This window comes from Gopherus evgoodei, chromosome 2 (genome assembly GCF_007399415.2).
Source record: "Gopherus evgoodei ecotype Sinaloan lineage chromosome 2, rGopEvg1_v1.p, whole genome shotgun sequence".
In the NCBI taxonomy this organism is placed as follows: Eukaryota; Metazoa; Chordata; order Testudines; family Testudinidae; genus Gopherus; species Gopherus evgoodei.
This window is the reverse complement of record NC_044323.1, coordinates 144,285,269-144,308,999: the sequence shown is the minus strand read 5'-3', so window position 1 is coordinate 144,308,999 and position 23,731 is coordinate 144,285,269. Positions and strand designations below refer to the sequence as shown.

The following is a 23,731-nucleotide window of genomic DNA, read 5'->3' as shown; positions in this document are numbered from 1 at the left end:
TTTGTTTATCAGAAACTGCTTCTTGATTTGTATAAAGAACAGTTGCTAAATGATTATTATCATCTTCAAATTATCTCTCTTAAAAGCAAAACCTTATTTTACAAGTCAATAAAATGCACAAGAAAACAGTCAAGCTTAATTTACTATATAATTGATTCAGCATTTCTTTTAAAATATTAGAAAATTCTGCGTTCTGATCAGTAAATATGTGTGATGTGGGCAATACTGTCAAAAAAAAAACCCCACAGATTGGGCCTGGATGTTTACTGAACTTAACTCAGAAGAGACAAATTCTGTGGTCCTGACTCAAACAAAACTCTCGCTTGGCCGAAGGAAAAACAAACAGGCCAAACAACTATTAATATCAACTATTGTCCAATCAGAACTAAGTTCTCTAATGCCATGTCAATGTATAGCACTTATTAAATGAGAAAGATTTTTTTTCCCTTGAGAAAAATATGGTCACACAACTTTACTGGTGTGATGCAATAATGCAGTTCTTGCCACTTTCCTTTAGGAAACTACCAGCTTGTTTATGGCAAGCCCAGGTATGTCACTGGCCTTGTGATAAGTACCATTGTGATATACATTCTTGAGGAAGAACCATCATGGACTGTAGTAATATCAAAAACTGCCTGCTGAGATCCTATACTACACTGTCTGTACAAACAACTATGTTTCAGAAAATGCTGTTGTCAGTAAGGAGGTAGAACAGCTGTGATACAGATTCAGGTGGTTAATATGTAAAAGAAACAAGGCATAGACATACTGTACTTGGAAAACAAGACAAGGAGACCCCTGATAGAGGAGAAATGTGTGGGAATTAACAATACTTTTGGAAGAGCAACAAGGAAGAAATCTTTCAACTCACATGCTTATTACAGTTGATACACAATTGCCCAAGCCTGCTCCAGCTTCAGCCAATGGCAATTTTAGCACTGAGTTTAATTGGCAGAGGGTCAAGCCCCAAAACAAATAAGACAAATTTCTTATTTCATTTACATTGGCATAAATAAAGAATAATATTATTGATTTTAATGAAGCTCTTCCAGATGTACCACAACATAACTAAGAGAAGAATCTGGAGCTTCACATACGGGACTCTAAGCTGTGGGAGAGAGATAGATATGCTGAAGGGTAGGGCTAGCATCCAGAGTGACCTAGACAAATTGGGAATTGGACCAAAAAAAATCTGATGAGGTTCAACAAGGACAAGTGCAGAGTCCTGCACTTAGGAAGGAAGAATCTCTTGCACTGCTACAGGCTGGGGACCGACTAAGTGGCAGTGTTGCAGAAAAGGACCTGGGGATTACAGTGGATGATAAGTTGGATATGAGTCAACAGTGTGCCCTTGTTGCCAAGAAGGCTAATGGCATATTGGGTTGCATTAGTAGGAGCATTGCCAGCAGATCAAGAGAAGTGATTATTCCCCTCTATTCAGCACTGGTGAGGCCCCATCTGGAGTACTCCATCCAGTTTGGGGCCCTCATCACAGAAAGGATATGGACAAATTGGAGAGAGTCCAGAGGAGGGCAACAAAAATTATTAGTGGGCTGGGGCACGTCACTTATGAGGAGAGGCTGAGGAAACTGGGCTTATTTAGTCTGCAGAAAAGAAGAGTGAGGGGGGATTTGTTAGCAGCCTTCAACTCCCTGACAGGGGGTTTTAAAGAGGATGGAGCTAGGCTGTTCTCAGTGCTGGCAGATGACAGGAGCAATGGTCTCAAGTTGCAGTGGGGGAGGTCTAGGTTGGATATTAGGAAAAACTATTTCACTAGGAGGGTGGTGAAGCACTGGAATGGGTTACCTTGGGAGGGGATGGAATCTCCATCCTTAGAGGTTTTTTAATGCCAAGCTTGACAAAGCCCTGGCTGGGATGATTTAGTTGGTGTTGGTCCAGCTTTGAGGAGGGGGTTGGACTAGATGACCTCTTGAGGTCTCTTCCAACCCTAATCTTCTATGATTATATGATATGGGTGATTAATCCTGATTATTACTCAAATTTTCATTTACACACTTCCTTCAAAAGCCAGGATTTGGTCCTAATTGGTTAAACATTAAGCCACATTTAACATTAGCCTATTATGAGGCACTGAGTATGGCTGAGGTTTAATAGGGGGAGGGATGATAGTTTTTTTTGGAAGACATAATTAAAAATGCCCTATTATCTAAGAAAATAAAATGTACAGGATGGGCCATTTCTCTGGTAAATGAATATGCTTTGGGATAAGTGTGCAATAAATAAATTCTGAAACTGTTTTCCAAATATTATTTTTCCTCCTTTATATAGCAGCATGTGCAGGTGGCCACAGATGGAATGTCTGTGAAAAACACTCAATGCAGGACTGAGCCACAGGTTTGTACTTATCAAAAGCTATTTCCCAAGAGAATGGCCAATACTCCACAGTCCCGCTCCAAAGAAATACAATCTGTGGCTAGTTAGGGTCTGTGATTATGTCATCCTTGGACCTCATCAACTCCATTTCTTAGATTTAAACTCAAAATTATTTTCTTCCTACAATGGGTAAGAAACCTTCTAGAAACACCATAAACAACAAAAGTTAAAACATGTAAAAGGATTTTGCAATTTCATTGTAATTTTTTTTTGTTTTGTTTTTCCCTGTTCTTCCTTTTTGCAATGCCCTTTGAAAGTGTGAAAATGTCTTTCATCAGCAATTTTTGTCTTTTACTATTTGGTAAAGATAGTTATAAATATCGAATCTCTCCCTCCCCCATGCTTCCCTCTTTCCCCCTCCCCACACAAGGCCAGATCCTTGTCCCCTCTCTAACCTTTTTGCAATCAACACAAAGGGACTGGAGAACTTCATTATACCGGGAAACTGAGGATCCCCCTGCCCTCGCACCACCACCACTGTAAGAGAGGATGTGGTTGGAGTCCAGCCATCCCCAGTAATGTACTAATCCATACTATACTCCCTTAAAGGCAAAGGAGTCTCTTTCTTACAGAAAATCAAGGTAATGACCATGCAGAGCAGAAATGTTTTCATTCTGAATACATGCAGAATAAATTTATTCAATAAAAATTATAGCCCTATATAAAGAACCAGCTCAAAGACTATCCACCACTCAGGCTTCCATGATAAGTTCTAAGTGTTGTGTAGACTTTCTGCTGGCCCTCTGTATAGGAGGTGGGTTTTCCCTCAACAGAACTGACTGTTACAATTGCCAGCAAAGCATTCAATTAAAAAAAATGGATTAAGGAATATAGTTTCCTAATTTTGTGGGACAGAAGCATCATCATCATCATCTGGTGTTAAAGTAGAAGTCTGAAGCTGGAGATCACGGCGCTATTTCCAGTTCTGTCATTTTCATTCTGTGACATTTAGGGTTTGTCGACATTATGAACTGCTATAAAGTTGCCCATTTAGCCACTCTATGCCAGCGAGAGAGAGCTCTCCCACTGGCATAATTAAACTGCCTCTTAAGATCAACAGTAGCTATGTTGGCAGGGAAGAGTCTCCCACTGATATAGCGCGGTCCACACTGACACTTTCGTTGGTCAGGGGTATGTTTTTTTCACATCCCTAATTGACAGAAGTTTTACTGACAAAAGTGAGAGTGTAGACAAAGCCTTAGTGTAAGGTATGGCTACTTTAAAACACTACAGCAGCACAGCTCCACTACTGCAGTGCTTCAGTGTAGGCACTACCTATGCCAATAGAAGGGGCTCTTCTTTTAACATAAGTGATCCACTTCCCCAAGAGGTGGTAGCTTGTCAACAGAAGAACTCCTCCATCAATATATCAGTGTCTACACTGAGAGTTATCTCACCTTAACTACGCTGCTCAGGGCATTTTTGGCAGCAATGACTTAAGTTTTGGTCAAGTTACCTAGTCCTGGTCTACACTGCTGTTAGATATCTGAATAAAGGGGACTCAGTTTTCAGAGCTTCTGAACATCCACAACTTGATGTCAATAGGAGCTGCAATAAAAGCAGCCATGGCACACCATGCAATTTCACTCCTCTCCCTGCCCATGTTACTGTTAGGGGCTGAGACATAAGGGGGCAGAGAGCATGAAGGGAAGCAAACATGTAAAGTCTCAACAAATGGAGCTTCTTGCTCTACTATTGAGAAAGCTTCTTCATATGATAACATCATTCTGTCTCACCTCCCACTTACCCACTCAATTCCCTCATTGAGCAGAATGGGAGCTCCACGAAACAGACCATGGGAGGTGTGTCAAACCAGGACTACCACTAGTAACTTTGTTGTGTCCCCTAAATGGGAGGGGCATGGATGAGGAGAAGGCGTAAAAGCAGGCAGGTTAAAGAACTGACTGATGGGGAGCTATCGGAGAAGCAGTGGTAGCCTACAAAGAAGATAAAGTAGTGTTAACGTACCAGCACTTGTTGGTTTTTCTGGCAAAAAATAAGGAAATAAACTTTTCTATTTAATGTCAAGATCTGGAAAGTGAGATGACAATAACCCTGTATGCACATGTGTGCGTATAGCAGACATAAATCTTGGCATTTGTAGAGAATGTGCTAGTTTAAGTTATACAAACTGCCATACTGGGTCAGACCAATGGTTCATCCAGCCCAGTATCTTGTCTTTTTGACAGTGGTCAATGCCAGGTGCTTCAGAGGGAATGAGAAGAACAGGCAACCATCAAGTGATCCATCTCCTGCTGTCCACACCCAGCTTCTTGGAATCAGAAGCTAGGGACACCCAGAGCATGGAGTTGCATTCTTGACCATCTTGGCTAATAACCATTGATGGACCTAACATCCATGAACTAATCTAGTTCGTTCTTGAACCCCAGTTATAGTTTTAGCCTTCTGAAGATCCCCTGGCAATAACTTCCACAGCTTGATTGTGTATTGTGTGAAGTACTTCCTTTTGTTTATTTTTAAACCTGCTGTCTTTTGGTTTCATTGAGTGATCTTTGGTTCCTGTGTCATGTAAATAATGGTTCCTTATTAACTTTCTCCACATTACTGACAATTTTATTGACTTCTATATCATCTTTTAGTTGTCTCTTTTCCAAAGTGAGTAGTCCCAATCTTCTTAATCTCTCCTCATAGAGAAGAAACTGTTCCATACCCCTGATAATTTTTGTTGCCCTTTTCGGTACCTTTTCCAAATCTAATGCCTTTTTTGAGATGGGGTGACCAGAACTGCTTACAGTTTTCAAGGTGTTGGCATACCATGGATTAATATAGTGATATGATCTTTTCTCTTATTATCTTTTCCTTTCATAATGATTCACAAGATTGTTAGGGGATTTTTTTTGTTTGTTTGCTTTTTGGGGGGGGGGTGTTTTTTTGACTGCCACTGAGCAGATGTTTTCAGAGAACTATCCACAATTACTCCAAGATTTCTCTCAAGTGCTAACACCTAATTTAGATCAACATTTTACATGTATAGTTGGATGTTTCCTAATGTGCATTTCTCTGCATTTATCAACATTAAATTTCATGTGCCATTTTATTGCCCAGTCACCCATTTAGCAAGATTCCTTTGTAACACTTCATAGCCTGCTCTGGACTTAACTACCTTGAGTAATTTTGTATCATCTGCAAATGTTGCCACCTCACTGTTTGCCCTCCTTTCCAGATCATTTATGAATATGTTGAACAGTGGTGGTCCCGGTACAGGTCTCTTCGATACACTACTATTTACTCCATACATTTTGAAAATGGACCATTTATTCCTACTTTTATTTCCTGTCTTTTAATCAGTTGCTGCTCCATGAGAGGACCTTCCCTCTTATCCCATGACTGCTTACTTTGCTTAAGAGCCTTTGGTAAGAGTTCTTATTGAAGGATTTCTGAAAGTACAAGTACACTGTATAGCATTAAGTGGACGGACTGCGTCCACAGTACTGAGGCTAGCATTGCACTGTGGGTAGCTATGAGTAGCTATCCCACAGTTCCCGCAGTCTCTGCTGCCCATTGGGATTCTGGATTGAGATTCCAATGCCTGATGGGGCAAAAACAGTGTTGTGGGTGGTTCTGGGTACATGTCATCAGGCCCTCCCTCCCTCTATGAAAGGAACGGCAGATAATCATTTCACTCCTTTTTTCCTGGGTTACCTGAGCAGACGCCATACCACAGCAAGCATAGAGCCCGCTCAGTCACCATCATCGTACATCTTCTGGGTGCTGGCAGACATGGGACTGCATTGCTACACAGCAGTAGCTCATTGCCTTTTGGCAGCTGACTGTGCATTACAATTGTAGCCATCGTTGTCATATTCCTGGGTGCTTTTTTAGCTGATCTCAGTGAGAACGGTCGGGGTGCCTGGGCAGACATGGGAGTGACTCAGCCAGGTCATTCCCATCTTCTGCTGAGCACCCAGAAAATGACGATGGCTAGCACTCGTACTGCACCATCTGCTGCCAGGCTAAGATGTAAAAGATAGATGGATCAAAAGAGGAAATTGACCCAATTTGTTTTGTGAAATCAACGGCCTGCTAAACCCAGGGTTTGAGTTCAATCCTTGAGGGAGCCATCGTGTGTGACAGTTGTTTGTGTTTCTCCTTGATGCAAAGCCACCCCTTTTGTTGATTTTAATTCCCTGTAAGCCATGTCATCAGTCGCCCCTTCTTCCATCAGAGCAATGGCAGACTATTGTTTCACGCAAAACCAGGCGAGGAGGCGATGGCAGTGTGGTGACGAGAGGGACATGTCACAGACTTCTCACAAAGTACAGGCTGGGCAACGTGCCCCGGCAATGTGTACATCATGCTGATGAGCTCTGCATGAGCTCTGCGAACACGCTGGCCAAACACATAGGAAATTCAAAAGTTTGCAGGACTTTTCCTCTCTACCTGGCCAGTGCATCTGAGTTGAGAAAGCTGTCCAGAGCGGTTACAATGGAACACTCTGGGATAGCTCCCAGAGGCCAATACCATCAAGTTGCGTCCACACTACCCCAAATTCAACCCAGCAAGGCCGATTTCAGCACTAATCTCCTCATCGGAGGTGGAGTAAAGAAATCGATTTAAAGAACCCATTAAGTCAAAAAAAAAAAGGGGCTTTGTTGTGTGGATGGGTCCAGGCTTAAATCGAGGTAACACTGCCAAATTCAACCTAAAAAAATGTAGACCAGGTCTCAGGCTAAGATTTTGTCACAGTTATTTTTAGTTTAAGTCATGGACAGGTCATGGGTGAACAAAAATTCACAGAGCCCATGACCTGTCCATGACTTTTACTAAAATTTACCAAACAAGCCCTGGGACAGGGGAATCCAGCCCCAGTTGCAGCCTCAGCTCCAGCTCTAGCTGTTGACAGCTGAACCCCAAGAAGTTATGGAGGTCTGGTAAAGTCATGGAATCCATGACCTCTGTGACTAAATCATAGCTTACTTATTACTGTTTAATTTAACAATTTGTTCGAAAACCACCTCTTCTGACATGTCAATCTGCAGCAGTTCCTGAGATTTGTCACCTAAGAAGAATGCTCAGGTGTGGGAATGTCTCTCACACCCTCTGCAGTGAAAACCAATGCAAATAATTCATTTAGCTTCTCCACAGTGACCTTACCTTCCTCAAGTACTCTTTTAGCACCTTGATCGTCCAGTAGCCCCACTGATTATTTGACAGTCTTTCTGCTTCTGATGTACTTAAATAATTTTTCTGTTAGTTTTTCAGTTGTTAGCTAGTTACTCAAATTCTTTTTTTTGCCTATCTAATCACACTTTGACAATTGACTTGTCAGAGTTTATGCTCCTTTCTATTTTCTTCAGTAAATTTTAAACTACCAATTTTTAAAATGATGCCCTTTTTGCTTCCAACCACTTATTTTACTTTGTTGTTTAGCCATTGTGGCATGTTTTGGGTGCTCTTATATTTTTAATTTGGGGTATACATTTAATGTGAGCTTTGATAATGGTGTTTTTAAAAAGTTTCCATGCAGCTTGCTGACATTTCACTTTTAGTATTGTACCTTTGAATTTCCATTTTACTAGCTTCCTTATTTTTGTATAGTTCCCTTTTCTAAAGTTAAATGCTTTCTTTGGTGCCCCCCAGGATGTTACATTTAATTATATTATGGTCGCTATTACAAAGCAGTTCAGTTATATTTCACCTTTTGGACCAGATCCAGTGCTTCACAAAGGACTAAATCAAGAGTTCTCTGTCCCCTTGTGAGACTAGTTGCTCCAAGAAGCAGTCATTTATGGTGTCAAGAAACTTTATCTGTGCATCCCATACTGAGGTGCCATGTACCCAGATAATATGGGGATAGTTGAAGTCTGCCATTATTATTGAGCTTTCTATTCTGATAGCCTCTCTAATCTCCTGAAGCATTTCATATTCACCATTACCTTGCAGGTGAGGTGGTCAGTAGTATATTCCTACTCTTCTACTCTTATTATTGAAGCGTGGACTTCCTATCCATAGCGATTCTATGGTACAGTTGGATTCATTTAAGATTTTTACTCTATGATTTCTTTTACCTATATTGCCACTTCCCCACTAGCCTGACCAACTGTGCCATTCTTATGTATTTTGTACCCTGGTATTACCATGTCCCATTGATTATCATTGTTCTCCCAAGTTTCTGTGATGCCTATTACATCAATATCATTATTTAATACCAGGCACTAAATTTCACTTATCTTAATATTTAGATTTCTAGTATTTTTATATAAACAATTATCAAATTTGCCATGTTTGAGCTGCCATTATATGACATAATTGAATGAGACTCTTTTCATTTGACTGTTTCTTATCAGATCCCATCTATATTTCATCATTTTCCATCTGGTCCTCCTTACTAGGATATAGAGAATCTCCAAACTGCGTGCTCTTCCAGACCTGTCACCTTTCCCCCAGCCCTTAGTTTAGATATACCTCTACAACCTTTTTAAATTTACATGACAGCAATCTGGCTCCCTTTTGGTTTTTGATTCTCCAGTTTCTAATAAGCCTAACCCCCTTCTCTGTACACCATTGTCTCACCCATGCAGGGAGACCCTGCAGTTCTGCCTGTCTGGCCCCACAAATGGAACTGCAAGCATTTCAGAGATTGAAGTCCAGGACTTCCATAGTAGCACTCTTTTACCTACCAGCCTAAATTTGGCCTCCAGGACCTCTCATACCTTTTCCTATGTAATTGGTACCTACATGTACCATGACTGCCTTCTCCTCTTCAGCGCTTCCTAGATGTCTTGAGCAATCTGCAACCTTCGAACCTGACAGGCAATTTACCATAGGGTTCACCATGTCAGCATAAACCCAGCTGTCTATATTTGTAATTATTGAATCCTCCATTGCTAGTACCTGTGTCTTCTTAGTAACTGGGATTACCTACCCCAGAGAAGTATCCTTGGTGCAAGAAGATATCATATCATTTGGAAGGAGGGTCCCAACTATGGGATTGTTTCCCTCTGCTCCAATCTGATGTTCTCCTTCTTTGATACTTTCATCCTCCTCAACAGCACAGAGGCTGTCAGACCAGGGGTGAGACTACTCTATTGTGTTCCAGATAGTCTCATCTCTGTACCTTTGTTCCCTTAGCTCCTCTAGTTCAGCCACCCCGGTCTCCCATACTTCGTCTCTGAGGGCCATGAGTTCCTGGAATTGAATGCACACACATGCCAGCTGCACACAAAGCAAGTAATCATGCATGCTGCATTCAGTGCAACAAACTGGATAGACTGCATTCTGATGCAGGACTTCCACCTGAATTCTTTTTACTCCTGCAGCTTTACATTTCTCATTTTGTTTGTATGTTTGCTGGTGGAGGTAGGGAGAGTGTTTATTAACCTAAGTTTGTAGAATATTAATCAGGTGTATCTCTTTCCCACTCCCTCTAAATGCCCTTGCAAAAATTCCCTGTTCGGGAGCTCCTCTGGCTGCTTAGGAACTGGCTTTTTAAACCCCTGTTCTCCCTGAGTAGGCCCTGAGTAGCCCCGCCCCCTGGTTAAGCCAAAGAAACAGCCAAAGAAAAGGTGAGACTGCTGTCAGGTCCAAATTTCAAAGTGGAACCATTTTAAAATGTTTTGTCTGCAAACATTAGTAAATACTTGACAATACAGAAAAAAAGCAGTCACCCTTTTAAATTAAATCATACATCTGCTATTTCTTATGCTGTATGTTATAACTGATAGAACTAATGAAGCTGCCATTTTTTAAGCCTGTTTTATTACACTCTGGAAACTAATGTTAGCAACATCAATCATGAAAAAGTCACCTGTATAAATGCAATAAAGTTGAATCCTTTAAAGCTCGTTTAGTTTTGTTGCTTAAGATATAAAACAGTGATTATTTTATTTGAATGTGTTAAATATTTCAGCACTGAACAACGATTGATATCTGTTCAATATCCCATTTATAGAAACAGGCAAAGAAGATGACGACAATCAGAGAAGATCAGGATTCAGAAATTGTTCTTATTTTCCAAGAGTAGGGAAACTGTGTTGGATATGCCTATCTGATCCTAATGAATCATCCCTGCTCAGAACTCCAGAAGAAGCTGAAAATGTTTGCACAATTTTTGAATTTCATAATGATATTCCCTTAACATTCCTCTACACAGTATTTACATAGTTGAGGTCCCACCACACAGGCAAAGCCTTCCTTGACAAAAGGAATGCATCTCTCTTCTTCCCCAGTACACACACATACAATTCCTCTCCTCTGAAAAAAAAAAAATAAAATCTATCCTTAAGGGACATAGCAAGCAAGTTTGTTCACTACATATGTTTGCACCTTTCAGAGCAATGCAATTGCTCTGATGATCATATGTTATTATGAGAAGTCATGAACTAGGGTTCTGAATACTAATCGCTAGCAAAGCTTTGTAACTGGTGATGTGACAGCATGGAAACAATATATCATAATGCCCTTCGCTATTTTAAGCTTGGATGTATTTAATATCTGAATTCAGCTATGCACAGCAAGCCTTTATATCAAGTGAAAGATCCTGACAAGTTTGGTCTTGGTGGTAATACCATAGAAGCGTCCAACTTGACTTGTCTTTGCTTTATATTTGTTCTGACCTAGATAACCTGCAGAGCATTTGAAAGATACCCTGAAACAAGATTAGAAAAACTGATTGCATTCCAGGTTCTTACAGTCATAAGCAAGTAACAGCTAATCCAGCCTTTAGCTGCTCATAATAAAGCTGAGATAGAAATACCAAATGTTTCTACATTCATACTTGTACATTCAGTTATTTAAGCCACATTTATTTGAAGTAGCAAGTCTTGATAAAAAGAATTATGGTAAATCGTTAATATACAGATAAATCTTGCTAATAAGCAGCCTGAACCCATTTGATCTGACAGGGTGAGACATCCACTAAATTCCAATGGGAGAAGGAAAAAAAATCGCATGTACTGTATTTGTGTTAGTCACAATATAAAGGCACACACTATGGATAATTTGTAATGAATTTCAAAGTCTCTAAACTTAAACAAAAAATGTAAAGTGACACTGTGAACATAAAAGTTACATCTGATTTTTTCTTCTCTGCTATTGTAACACCTAGCATTAGCAAACCAGGAAAAATACATATTCCTTTTTGACATTTGTTTCCTTTTACATTAGACAACACTGTCTGCATCCTTGGTATCATTCTTTCCTTGATATAATCAGATGTGGAATACAAAACCTGTGCAAGTCTTTCATTAACAAAAGAGAAAAAGTAACAGAGGAAAAATGTGATTGTAAAGATACAGTAACTAGTTAGTGGCCTTAGGGTAGGTGAAAGCATTTAAACCCACTTGTAACCATTTTTTAAAATTTGACTGGATCATCAGTTCTCAACCTATTGGTGGGAATAAAGAAACAGATAGTGACACTGTGATTCAGATGCTCTTTGGTAAAGTGTCCTCCGTTCTTTGCGAACTCATCTGAGACCTGACAAACTCAGGACACCAAACATTATGGAGAAATACCCTGCAAAACATGAGTAGCATGTAAGGTATCTATAGAAAGCTCATAAAATACTCATTGCAAGATGTAAGTATGGGTAATATTTAAGGGATAATATATTTACTTTGAAAGTATGCTTTATGGACTTGGATTAAAAAAAAATTTAGTCACCAGGGAACAATATATCTCAGTGATAGCTAAGGATACAATTTAGTCATAAAGGTCACAGATTTTGTGGCTTTACTGGACCTCCATGACTTTGGATTCAGTTGTTAGTGGCTGCAGCTGGGAACACGAGTCCCGCTGCAGCTGGGCCTCCCACCCCACCCATGGTAGGGCCTGCGGTCTCAGTCTCCCCAGCGTGGGGCTCCAGCTATCATTTCTCCTCCCCTCCCCCCAGCCCTCTTTCCTCCTGTTATTTTTAGTAAGCGTCAGAGATAGGTCAGGGCTCCTGTGAATTTTTGTTTATTGTCCACGACTGTCTGTGACTTTTACTATAAATAACCGAGTCAAAAATCTTAACCTTAGTAATAGCCAATTCAATCAGCAGGGAGATGTTCCCCATCCCTAGTTAGCCAGTGAGGCAATGCAAGATATCATTGTTTAGCCTTGTTCCACCCCAAGACTACAACTGAAAAACCAGCAAAGACATCTGGAAGGGAAAAAAGAAAGAAAGAAAAGAACATTACCACAGATAGAGGTTCACCATTTCTCTGAATAAAGACAAAAGACTGATTCAATATTTGGAGTGGGATGCAAAGGAGAGTAGAAAGACCCTCCGCAACTTTTGACTGAAGACATAGTTGGGGAGCAGGGATGTTCATGACAAAATTGGACCCAGGTTTCCGTGAAGACACATTTCTTCAGCAAAATGAACTTTTTTCAGGGAAAACCTACTTTATCAGATAGAAAAGGTAGCTATTATGTATAGACCCAGCTTTGCATTTCATGATTGTATTTTGTATTGTAACCATTTGTTTCCACCACCCTCTAGTTTCTTGATAACTCTCCTTTCTTTCTTAAGTATACCTCCTTTTGTTTTATTAGAAGTCCTCAAGTGCTGTATAATTTTACTGGAGCACTGGTTTAAGATAGATAAAGTCAGATACATTGCTTCTTTAGGGACAGAGGACCTGGATTTCTGTGAGTAGCCCCTGTCAGGAGCTGGATACACAGGGGAACAATTCACAGGGACTAGCAGACTGGTGTGCACTTATTGTTAACCTGCAAGGTGAAGACAGGGCTGGCATAGCTGAGAGGAGAGTGCTTGAATGGCTGAAAGGCTGGTGGTATCAGGAAGCTAATAGCCAGTTACTACAAGAAAGACTTCCTCAGTCTGGAGGCAGCAGGGAGGAAAGGGGGTAACTAGGGCCGCCCAGAGGATTCCGGGGGCCTGGGGCCGTCAGCGGCAGGCGGCTCCGGTGGAACTGCCGCAGGCATTCCTGCGGAGGGTCCGCTGGTCCCGCGGCTCCGGTGGACCATCCGCAGGCATGCCTGCGGGAGGTCTAGTGGAGCCGCGGGACTGGCAAGCGGCAGGGTACCCCCCCGCGTGGCGAAATGTCTAGAGCTGGCCCTGTTTGGCGGCGGGGAGCCCATGCCGTGGGTCTTTGGGGCACTTCGAACGGGCACTTTGGGTCCCGGAACGGAAGGGCCCCCCGCCGCCGAATTACCGCCGAAGACCGGGTTGCACTTCAGCGGCCGGTCTCGCTTCAGCGGTAATTCGCTGGCTGGGGGTCCTTCCGCCCTGGAGCGGAAGGACCCCCCCCGCCGGCAAAAATCGGGAGCGGAAGAAGCTCCAGGGCCCGGCCCCACAAGAGTTTTCCGGGCCCCCTGGAGCAAGTGAAGGACCCCGCTCCAGGGGCCCCGAAAAACTCGTGGGGGCCCCTGCGGAGCCCGGGGCCTGGGGCAAATTGCCCCTCTTGCCCTCCTCCGGGCAGCCCTGGGGGTAACAAGGTGACTCACAGTGTTCACATTAGTCACAGTCAATAACCATGACATACTTCTGTACCTCTGCATATCCCCATTGAAATGCATGCAGTACTACATGGGCACAGCAGTCTGTCTATGCAGATCTCAGTGCAGACTTGGGAGGCACCATAAAATGGACAGCGCCACAGAAATCAGTCTGCATTGTGAAGGCGCCATAAAACCTCACAGGTTACATGCAGAAGCTGATTAAGGTTTTGTGGGGCTCTGGACCGGAGCAATTGGGGGGGCCCTCCCCACCCCTTCTGCTAGCAGTCCCCCTCTTTCCATCTGCAGCTGCACCCATGGCCCCACACCATTCTGCCCCTTCCCCTGAGGCCCCATCCCCTTCCACCCAGGGTCTGCCCCATTCTGCACCATGTACTGAAGCCCCACCACCCTGTTTTCTCCCCTCCCCACTGCACCCACAAGACTAGATAAGCTCTGTCCCCCCTCCCACCCAGGTGCTTCTGAGGCAGACCAGAGTCAGGTCATAGGAAGTTCCCTCACACTGCCCCACCTGTCTAGCACTCCTGCTGGGGCATGGGGTCTGGGCAAGGGGGCTTGGTCTGCCTTACCCAGTGCTGCTGCTGGGGAGCACCCATTTTTCCACAGCTCTCCCCCTCACCCCTTTGGCCAAGGCCCCTGGGCGCAGGTCATGTTAGCTCCACAGATAATTGGCCACTGGATACATGGTTTTTGGTTTTGTTTTGGGGTTTTTTTGGGTCTCTACTGTTACAACAGTTTTGTTTTGTTTTGAGGGGGGAGAGGAGGAAAGACACTTGCTGTGTATAATATGGGTATTATAAATAAACATGTATAATGCCTTTCAAGCAAATTGTCTCTGCAACAGTGCTTGTTAAGCTATCCAGAAAGATCAGGATTTAATTGGTGTCATAGGGTAGGGCTTCTCCCCAGCTTCCAAACACTCACTACCAAACCCAGTGGCCTTTAACAAACTTTATTCCTTTAACACTAGCAAGTTAAACAAATAGAAATCAGTATTTTAAACTCAATCATTTCTCTCATACTTCAGGGTCACTCTCCAAGGGCTCTCTGACATGCCTGCTCCTGGCAATTTCCCAGCTCTGCTCATTTCCCAGAGCTCCTAGTCCCTTACTCCAAGGACCTGAGGCACTACATCTTCCTTTCCTCAGGCACAGCCTGTCCCACCCACTCCCTTCTACCTCATGTTTCCTGCCTTCAGGCAGCCCTTTATAGACCCAGGTGTAGCTCAGCCCCCTTTAATTGGTCAGATTGTGCTCACCTGCTCTGAAACAGCAGGCGTTGGACCCAGTTTTACTCACTGAGACTACCTATCCTGTCACAATTAGTATCTACTGAAATCTCAGCAATAGAACATGATTTTTTAATCTTCCCCTGAAGGCCAGCAAAAGTATTAAGCATCAAGGACTGTCTATTTGCTGAACTACAATTTCTGCCATTTTTGCACAGTTTTCTTGGTGAGGAAAAAAGGGAGTCTAGAATTTTGTTTTACAATAGGATAAATGGATTTTTCCCCCACTCCTCCATAATTCAGATTCAGTTGAAAAGGTTTTGCCCAAAATTCTTCCCCAAAATTGCACTTTCATCTGAAACCAAGCATCCCAAAAGTCCCCTAAAAGTTAAATGTTTTAGAAAATTATAAGCAAATGCAAGTGAATAAAGAGTTATTCATAACCAGGGTCCCAAACCCATTAGATCAGGGATTCTCAGACTGGAGGTTGGGGCCCCTCAGGGGGTTGTGAGGTTATTACATGGGAGGTCGTGAGCTGTCAGCCTCCACCGAAATCCCACTTTGCCTCCAGCATTTATAATGATGCTATTAATTAAAACACTTTTTAATATATTTAAGGGGGGGTTACACTCAGAGGTTTGCTATGTTAAAGGGGACACCAGTACAAAAGTTTGAGAATAACTGCATCCAAGTTTCGGTAAGCAAGAAAAAGGGATGAGACTTTGTGCTTCTTTCTCTATTCAGATTACTTTGCTTGTCCCTGGGTATGGTGCATTGCTCTGAAGCTTAAATAAGCTTACCTATTTAATTTCCCTTTACTGCTCAGCATCAATATTTGAAAGGGGCTAAGCATTCAGACCATGTGCAGGGCAGATAAACATGGGGCAGGAGGGGTGGTAGTGGTGTTTTTTTACTCAGTGGCTCTTCAGGCATTTATATGGCCTCTCCATGGGAAGAATGGGACAACTTGTGCAGCAACAGGTGTTTCATCCCTGCCCTGCCACTGGCCCTCACCTGCACTCCTCAAGCTATCTCAGATCATTCTGTATCCATCCTCTTGTGAAGGGAGCACACTGGTTCTGTCACTAATACATTCTTCACAGCTGTAAGAGAAGGGGATAGAATTCTCAAATGCTTATCCATATACAATGAAGAAATAATGTTTTCCAATGATTGAGACTTGAACTAACATTTTCTCAACTAACCGACCAGAAAAATACTATATGCCATATTAATCAGCACAAAGATCACTACTTTAGAGCTGTCATAAACAGATGGTTAAGGGTTAATGCCTCTTTTACCTGTAAAGGGTTAAAAAGTTCACCTAACCTAGCTAACACCTGACCAGAGGGACCAATGGGGGAACAAGATGTTTCAAAAGGAAGGAGGGAAGTTTTTCCTTTGTTTAGAGTTTCAGCCGAAGTGAAAAAGATCAAGGAACCAGAGTAGTAAGATTTAGAAAGGAATAAATAGGTTTATGTTTATTTCTTTGTAATCTGTCTTATGCAATTAGAGGTAAAATCAAATTGGATATTTTTTTGTGTAACTAAATTTGTGCCCAGGGTAACATCCTCTGTGTTTTGAATCTGTTGTCTGTGAGAGTAGCTGGTATGCTAATCTTTCCTAGAGGGTTTTCTTTTACCTTTCTTTTCTTTAATTAAAAGCCTTTTTCTTAACACCTGATTGATTTTTCCTTGTTTTTAGATCCAAGGGGATTGGATCTGGACTCACCAGGGATTGTTGGGAGAAAGGAGGGGGGATGGTTAATTTCTTCTTGTGTTAAGATCCAAGGGATTGGATCTGGACTCCCCAGGGAATTGGTGAAGGAGTCTCTCAAGGCTACCCAGGGAGGGGAAAGTTTTGGGGGGTAAAGGAGTGATCCAGATGCTGAAAATTCTGGAGGGTGGCAGTGATACCAGTTCTAAGCTAGTAATTAAATTTAGAAGTGTCCATGCAGGTCCCCACATCTGTACCCTAAAGTTCAGAGTGGGGAAGGAACCTTGACAAGAGCACTGTAAAACCACATCAACAAAGCACACCCAGTATAGTATAATATTCAAAACTGATCATCAATTTTTTTTAATGTGTAACACAGCAAGAAGAGCTTGATTTACATCAAGAATTATCAAGGATTAGGAGTGTGTGAGAATCTGTCTAATTTTTAAAATTAGTTTTGCAGCTTGTTTCTTTTTATGAAGAAAGTTAGTAATTGCAATCAATCTTCTATTATACAATATGATTGTTAATAATGTGTATTGTGGTAGCAAATGCATGTTCCAAACCAGTCATCCCACATGGTGTTGGATTTTATCCAGACATACAGCAAAAAATCAATCCTAAAGAGTTAATACCCTTAGTTTAAGACATCAGGTAGCGGATGGGTGAACAAAATGGGAGCAGGGAGGTAGGACATCATACATGGTAATGTATTTCAAATGGTGTTAAACTTCAGCACTGCTCTGCCCCCACACCACTCCTCCCTCCTAAGCCCGGCCCTCACACCACCTCTTTTCCCCAAGACCCTGTACCCCACTTGCTCCTCTCTGTCCCTTCCGCTTTTAAAAGTGATGGGGCCTGCCCTCAGTTCCAGGACCCCTGCTACTGCCCCCTACCCCTGTTTGGCGCCATCCGTGGCCAAGATGCACCCAGGAACCTCCTGTCTGCTGCATAAGGGAGGGCTGACATTGGGGCGTCCCCAGCCCATCTCTTCTGAGCTGGGGTTGGGGGACAGGATCTGTACTGCTGCCTCTGGGTCACAAGTGGGAGATGCTGGCCACTGCTGCTGGACTGAACAAGCCTTCAGACTATTGAGTGCTACACTTAAAGTGACAGCACACTGTCTCCCGCACTCCTCCAACTCACATACATGTTCTCTCTCTCATGCACACATACACAAGCTGTTTCTCACACTGTCCCAATACACATTTTGTCTCTCTCTCTCACACACAGGACACTCTCCCAACACACACTGTTTCTCTTAAACACGTTCTCACACACACTTCCCCTCTGTCTCTCTCACTCGCCCAACATATACTATCTCTCTCTCACACACACACACTTTCACACACTCCCCCATTCCTCCAACACACACATTCACCCCCAACAAACACTTGTATTATTGTTATTATTACTTCTTGATACTTCCTGTCAAAATGTGCAATACACATATATTCTCTGTAATTCTATTCTTTTAACATTTAAGGATTACAGTGCTGATGTGTTTTTTGTGGGTTTTTTTTTGATTGGCCTGTGCATTTCGTAATTTTATTTCTCTCTAATGCTTAAATTTAATTATTTGAGTAGTGGAGTTCTAAAGTGCCGAAACTGTCCTGGTTGGAGTAATTGTCATTATTTCTTTTATTATCATATGGTGCTTTGTCATTCATTATTTAAAGTGGTAAAATCAAATACTAGTACTCGCCTAGAATGTAAATATAGCTTGTACTCACCTTAGCAGTGCTGTTTTAAAAAAAAAAATTAGCTAAACACATAATTTTGGACACTGCAGATGAAGGTAACTTATTTTCAAATTGTATTTTTCATTATATCTGTAAAATAACTTAAAATTCATATGAAAATAAATGCATTTCCAAGTATGATACTAATAGGAATGATGGAGTCAAATGTTAGTGAGTCAAGTCCATGTTTTTGATTGGTAAACATAAATGCCAAAATAATTAGAAAATAAATTGCCTTTCTTAATAAAAGAGAATAAAATCTTAATCATGTATGTTAAAATTAAGTAAATGTGTTTTTAGTGGAGTGAAGAACAATTGACTAAACTAGAATAGATAATGGCAGTAACTTGGTGTGTGTCTGTTAGAGAAAGTAAGCAGATTTTATTTATTTTTATCGATCTCTACTAAAGATAATGTATAAAGTATCAAACTTGTGTTTCTGATACCTGTGTTTAAGCACCATAACTGATGCCTCAAGGCTTGGTTGGGAATATGTTGCTGTAGACTGTACTTTCCAGAATCATTTCTATAGTTTCCTGATTGTTCTAAACATACATATAAACTTAAAATGGGGCTTTAATTAGAGTTTGTATGCATTTTCTTTCTCTTTCTTCTTCCTTCTGGAATTAGATACAGTACTCCTGTCAGCTAATTCCTAAATTGTTATCTGCAAAAAAATTAGAGTTTACAGGTGCCTAAGTAAACCGTGGGATCACAGTTAAAATTGCTCTCCATCCCCCAAAATCTGAAATGGTTTTCCTGGTGACCCAGGAGTGGCCAGAGGGTTGCAGAAGGACCATGGGCTCTGGCAAAATGTGTTACAATGTGAAGCCAAGCTCCAAGCACCACAAGCCACAGCAGCAGTGAAGAAGTAAGGATGGCAATACACCATATGCCACCCTTACTTCTGCACTGCTGCTGCTGGTGGGATTGCCTTCAGAGCTTGGCACCCACCCAGGAGCCAATTAATACAAATTAAGCACTAGTTGCAGGCAGAGTGGCCCAGAGGTGATGAAGGGGAGATAGTTCAGGGAGCCTGTGGGGACTAAGAGTGATGGTGGAACACCAAAATACAAATTCACCCAGAGCACTATTTTTCCCTAAGGCTGGTCCTGCTCTAGCTCATTATGTTTTTTTAGTCTAAGTTTCCATGTTTTATAATTATTTTACCTGGTCACAGTCCCTAATCCTCTTTTGCCATAAATGGGGCTACTCTGTTTGTAGGATGGGTCCTACTAAGCTGCAGCTCATGTGACGTTTCCAGTAGAAAAAATAATTAATCTCACAAGAGGTTGCTGTTTTTCACATCACAATATCTGTCATGTTACTTTGTTTTAAATATGGACTGATATTTCTTTATTTGCACTCTGCACTGTCTTGAATTTAGTTTACACAGATTTCCATTAATTAAAATGAGTATTGTGTGAGCAACAGCAGTATCAACTTCTGAAAACATAATGGCTTTGCATTCATATAAATTCACAACATTCAAGCTTATTGGATCTTGGTTTGGTTATTCCTTCTGAGACCAGGATCAAGCCTAGAATGACTTTTTTATGAGCTAAGTTGTAAACCTTTGAAAAGTGAGGGAGGTATATGAAAAAATGTTATCAGACCCCTTACTATAGCAGAACTACTAAGCCCTTCTAAATAACTCCCAATCTGCTAATTTACAGGAATATATATTTTTATGCTTGCATTATTTAAAACACCACCTTTTCTGGGATAAATAATAGTCATCTTTTCAATGTCTTATTCTCTAACATTGAGTTAACTGAATAAGGGAGAGCACTTTGAAATCCATTTCTTTTCAATTTCCTGTAGAATATTAAACAGCTATCATGGAAATGGAACATCGGGCTTGAACATAGCAGCAAATATAACACAGTTTTATTACTGTCTACAAACTTATTTGTATGCTTAACAGTATTGTAAAAGGTATTATTATTAACTCTCCCATTCAAATGTGCGAAAGTATTAGTTGATACCAGTGAAAACCAAAATAATAGAATTTTAAATGTCATAAAATTAATTTAATCTACAACTCATAAACACACTACACTTTCCCCCTCAGTGTCTGCCTTGAGTAATTAATTTTTAGTTCTCAGTAGCATCTGTTTCATATTTTTGCCCTGTTAAGCTATCAATTTTTTGGCAGTATAACAACCCTGAGTCAATAGCTGCTGTTTGCTGTGATATTATTGACTCAGTAGTCAGTTCCTTGTTTGTTTGTTTGTATAATGCATATGTTTCATACATATGATCATTTCTAATTAACATAGTATATTTATAAACATCTATGATGTTCATGTCCCCAGACAGTTGATCTAATGATATCCCTTCTGTGGAGATCTAAGAAATGTTGTTACACTGATGTAACTAGATTTATCTATAAAATATAAAAACAATCCAATATTGCTACCACATCTTCTAATGTATTTGCAGCTTGATCACCACTTTAAATTGTAGCAAGCATACATAGCTGTACTATTTTAAAAGTCATGGCAAACTTTTCTCCATTAATAGCAATAGAAACTTGCTTGATTGAATAACCTGAAATAGTAAAAATATACCAAATTGTACGACAGATGCACAAGTGATTTTGGATATATGTCTTATGAGCAGAGACATATCTCATCACTCACAATAACAATTTCACTATCCCATAAAGGATATACGGAACAGATATGCCTTGAATGATCCATAACTAATGATTCTTTCTAGCCCTCAATAAAATTAGAAAAGTATCCCTGTCTGTTTATCTCAAAATAGGATCAGTCTAAGTAAAGATAAGAAAATGATTCATATCATGTGAGACACTTTGTATAAGGACTTACATATTAGCCTATTTCAAGAGTTTCTCTTCCCCAAGAACTATACAAACTAAAATGGCTAAACAAGAGTATTCTCTCTCCCGATCTAGCTTAAAAAAGAACTCTGAGGCTTGTGCCGCTGAAGCCATGACACTGAAAGGCTCACTGCTGTTTGTTGGCAGGAGAAAGCACTCTCGCTGACCAAAACTTCCACCTCCAATGAGCAGCAGTAGCTTTGTTTGCAGGAGTGCGCTCCTGCTGACAAAGCGCTGTTCACACCAGCTCTTTTCGTTGACAACATTTTGTATGTGTTTTTTTTTAACACCTCTGAATGACAAAAGTTTTGTTGTTCATTTAACAGTGTAGCCAAAACCCAAGTTACCAAGAAAGGGTCACATCCTGCTTTCCTATGCAAAGTGGCCCATTTCACATTGAATGATTGAAGAGATGGATGGGGAAGCTGCAAATTAAGCAAACTAGAAATGTGACTTTAAGATTGACGGTCAAACTGGGTGAACTGTCTGTTACCCCAAGAAATCCAAACCACATATTTTCACCTCAAAGTATAAACTATATATTGTTTTCTTTGTAAATCTGATATACCAGGGATAATATGTTTCACCCCTAATTAGAAACTGAACATTTTTTTGCTGAGGAGTCAGATCCACAGCATTCTATATGTGGAAAATCTCTCTTGTTCTAATGTAAGGCTTAAATAATGTGAAATGCTTATGTACAATCAAAGAATATGTGGAATATGTCCAAATTTAGAAGAGTATAAAGGATTTTGTTAATTTGCATTGTACATAACTGTTGCACTCTAGAAGCAATAGGAATTGTCTGGAACAAAGAAGGAGAAATGTTAAAAGATATAAACCAGTGCATAATTTTGAACTAGTAAGAGAAATTATTTTAAAGGGGAATTTCAATTGATAGTAGAGGTTAATAATGAAATACAATCCTTGAGATGAATTAAAATTAAAAAGCCTCTGATAAGAAGATTAAAGAAAATTATATACCATGCCATCTATTGGATACCAATGGAAGCAGCAGAGAAACTAAGTTGAAACCTGAACACGCACTCGGCATGTGTCCAATAGGAATCAGAGGGTGGCTCCCTCCAGCGAGCTCTGAACCTAAGGTATATAAAACTGGGGTCACCATACGCTCAAGAGAGTTGACTGAATCCAACACAAGAAGCTGAAGAAATGTGACCGATGCCTGGACCAGCACTCTGGAAAGGACTCTCCCTCATCCCAACACTACAAGGATAAGAAGAAGTGTTAAGATTTAAACTCAGAGACTGCATTTCACCTTCTATTCGTTAATATAGTATATGACTGTAGGTTATTTTAATAGCAGCATAGGGTCCTGTGGCACCTTATAGACTAACAGATGTTTTGGAGCATGAGCTTTCATGCTCCACCCATGAAAGTTCATGCTCCAAAACATCTGTTAGTCTATAAGGTGCCACAGGACCCTTTGCTGCTTTTACAGATCCAGACTAACATGGCTACCCCTCTGATACTTGACACCATGCAAGGTTGTTTTAATATAAATGTTGGTTATCTTGCTGGTAACTTGAGGTCTCTCTTGTAATCTTTTTTTTTAGATTTTAATTCATTTTTTTGGTGAATCAAGGCAAATTGTCCCACGAGAGATTGAAAAGAATTGTTTTAAGCAATTTCTTTTAATATTCTAACCTTGTACCTTTTGGACCAATCCATTCAAACTGTACTAACCACATTCTTCAAAGTGCCTTAAAGACAAGTGCGTCCTTGGAAGTGTGATAAATGTGTTAGGAAGTGAGAATTTATTATCATAAATAAATGTAATGAGAAATCTTGGCAATTTGCTTTGTTCCTTGCTTGCTTTGGCAGGACATATATACTAAAATTGGAAGATTAGCATGGCCCCTGAGCAATGATGACACACGAATTCATGAAGCGTTTCCATATTTTTGATGTAACTGCTGTGACTCTAGTCTGTGATAATTGCTTGCAAGGCTGTATTGTGTATGTAGTTCACACCTAGAACATTGATTGTATCTACACTTGAGTAGTGAATGGTTAATTGTATACTAATGTGGTTCTGGATGAATTAATAAATTGCTGGTCAGTTAAGAACAGGTAAGTATCCTGATTTGAAAATATTGTTCAAGTTATAAATTGACCTGAAAAAGAATCCAGCATTAAACTAGTAAGCTAATGCTCCCTGGACTCAATAACAATGGTTATCTTGTTGGAGTCTCTCATATATTGGCAAACCTACTTTGTTAGATTTCAGCTTAAAAATCTGACTGGCTTCCTGGTAAATTCATAAACTAACCCCCTTTCACGATTACGATGTGATGTACACTTGTGCCTTTTTGGCAATACACTCATTAGAACACCTGGTATAAGAAAAACAAC

At 40.8% G+C, this 23,731-nt stretch overlaps 1 pseudogene; it reads left to right on the top strand.

Moving 5' to 3' along the window:
* Positions 1-23,188: 23,188 nt before the first annotated feature.
* On the top strand, positions 23,189-23,281 carry LOC115647303 (annotated as a pseudogene).
* The last annotated feature ends 450 nt before the right edge of the window (positions 23,282-23,731 follow it).